This window comes from Ursus arctos, unplaced genomic scaffold, assembly GCF_023065955.2.
Source record: "Ursus arctos isolate Adak ecotype North America unplaced genomic scaffold, UrsArc2.0 scaffold_23, whole genome shotgun sequence".
NCBI lineage: Eukaryota > Metazoa > Chordata > Mammalia > Carnivora > Ursidae > Ursus > Ursus arctos.
In genome coordinates this window covers 1,715,658-1,718,736 of record NW_026622908.1, presented here as the reverse complement: position 1 = coordinate 1,718,736, position 3,079 = coordinate 1,715,658, and positions in this window count along the sequence as shown.

Genomic DNA, 3,079 nt, shown 5'->3' with positions numbered 1-3,079 from the left:
CCCTCCCCTTAGATTTCCTGTGGAGATGCGTTCGTTCTTTTTAGATAATTAGAAACTGATAAATATTTCCCAAGTTTCAAGCTAATCATCTCAGCTATGATAATCTTCATGAATGATTGTGAGGTGGGATTAGTAGGACACACATTTTATAAATTGTATGGTATTAAAAAGAGGACCTTATGAGAAATCTTTACTATCCAAGGCACAGATACTACCATATGTTTAGTGCATGTTATGTGATAGTGCAGAAAAATCACAGTGTTAAAATAGCCACACTTTATCTCTTTGCTTCAAATTAATATGAGATGATTTTATATTGATCATTCTGCCTACAAAATTAAATATTACTTTCAAGTGAGCATGTTTGCCTTTCATTATGGTTGATCCTTGCTCATGTAATCTACAGAAAAAAAATACCAACATAAACTGCTCAAGGTAAGTAAAATAGTGGAGATAACTTAAAAGAGCGGGGTTGTTTTCTTTCAAACACTTAAGAATAATTACAAATACCTTGTAAGTTATATACAAATAAATAGCAGTGATAAAAATGAAATTTTATTATTGCTCCTTGTATAAAGCATTAGTTATTGTTCACAAATGCCAAGAGTTTCAAGTTTGATTTATGCACTTCCACCTGCATTTCTAATACTTTAGTGGTTTAAACCAGACACTGCACTGCAGAATTGTGGGGGGAAGGAGGATTATCCTAGTGCTCTCTAGATAAACAGAGTGCCTGAACACCTCTACAAGTCAATCAAACATAACAAGGTTGGAGGATATTTTTTCTTGGAAAATTGGCTTTACATGTTTTAATACATTATCTAAAAATAGGAAAGACAGCTCTTTGGAGGTGCTGATTCTGATTAACACTTAGAAATAAAAACATCATTGATAGGGGCGCCTGGGTGGCACAGCGGTTAAGCGTCTGCCTTCAGCTCAGGGCGTGATCCCGGCATTATGGGATTGAGCCCCACATCAGGCTCTTCCGCTATGAGCTTGCTTCTTCCTCTCCCACTCCCCCTGCTTGTGTTCCCTCTCTCGCTGGCTATCTCTGTCAAATAAATAAATAAAATCTTTTTAAAAAATTCATTGATAATTAGTGCAGTCTGTGAATTTGTATATGAGGTAAGGGGCTAAATCATGTAGAAGGAAAAAATATTATGTATTCAGTAAGAAAAAGAAGAGCAACTACAGAACAGGCAAAGATGATTGACAAAATGAAAAAAGGGTGTAATTTAAATATTTTTTATTTAAAGGAAAGAAAATTTGGACTGTATTTTTATAGTTTATATAAAAAATAAACTATAAAATATAGTTTATATAAAAAATAAACTATAAAATATAGTTTATATAAAAAATAAACTATAAAATAAAACTATAGTTTATATAAAAAATAAACTATAAAAAATATAGTTTATTTTTTTTCTCTCTGACATGCTTATGTTTATTTGGAAATACCTTATTTATTTAGCAAATTGATAACAATTCCTCAGGTTAAAAGGAAAATGAAGTGCATCACTAGATTTATTTTAATTGAAAATATGGCTCTATAATATATAACCAAGAAGTGTTTGGAATTCACATTGTTTTTATTTTGTTTTTATAAAATAATAAATTAGGAAGTTAGAGAAAACATATTTCATTGCATAATTTCTTTGGTAGGTTATTATTAAGAAGGACTGAATTTCAAATGAAAAATATAAATGCCCTATAATTTAACAACTCATTGAAAATACTTTATTTTATGTATTTGCAGAAATCATACCTTCATGTATCAGACTCAGACATTTATAAAAAAGGCATCAGTTTATATAAACTTTTTTGCAATTTTGTACCTAAAATACATTTAGAATATTTTAAATGACTTAAAACTGTAATTATCTGAATGACTAAGATTATTTAAAGAATTGCTTATTTCTAAATAGATTGTTTTCTACTTTTCAAACTATGCCATGACATATAGCCTATATGTAATATGAAAATTGAATTGCCCTTTGAGAAGGGTAAATATTCCATTATATATTGTAAACATCTTGTTCCTTTTTCAAGGAAAAAAGTTTTTTCACATTACTGAACTTTCTGTTATAATACTTTCAAATTGTTATTTTGGGGGGAAGATAGTCTTTAAATTTTCATTCTTAAACGATGAAAGACCCATCGAAACTTCAGTCTTAAGAGTGGATTATCCTATTTCCTCAGTAGCCATTAATATGTTCTTGCTCAGATCCAGTACTGCATTTTTGTAAATGTGGTTATATCTGCTTTATGTTGTTTCAACTTTTTCTAGATTCAACTAGTATTTATTTCGTTGTGGTGTTACACTCTCCCACTCTTTTTCTTTTATCATTTTCTGTCTTCATCAGTAGATCATAGAAAACTTGCAAGAGGCTATAATGGGGCTCTAAACAAATGCCACTTTAATACGAAATCCAAAATTTCAGAATTTAACATAGGTCTTATTCATTATACTGGCATGTTTTATTTTGATGAAATTAATTATTATAATTAAAATGAATGAGTTATTTTTTGAATCTGGAATCAATATCTTATCTAATTTATTTAAGAAATGAACACATTTTTTCATGTGTCTGTTAGCCATTTGTATGTCTTCATTGGAAAAGTGTCTGTTCATATCTTCTGCCCATTTTATGATTTGTTTATTTGTTTCTCGTGTATTGAGTTTGAGAAGTTCTTTGTAGATCTTGGATACCAGTCTTTTATCTGTAGCATCATTTGCAAATATATTCTCCCATTCCGTGGGCTGCCTCTTAGTTTTTCTGACTGTTTCCTTGGCTGTGCAGAAGCTTTTTATCTTGATGAAGTCCCACAAGTTCATTTTATCTTTTGTTTCTCTTGCCTTTGGAGATGTGTCATGAAAAAGGTTGCTGTGGCCGATGTCAAAGAGGTTGCTGCCTATGTTCTCCTCTAGAATTTTGATGGATTCCAGTCTCACATCAAGGTCTTTCATCCACTTGGAGTTTATCTTTGTGTATGGTGTGAGAGAGTGGTCAAGTTTCATTCTTTTGCATGTAGCTGTCCAATTTTCCAGCACCATATATGGAAGAGACTGTCTTTTTCC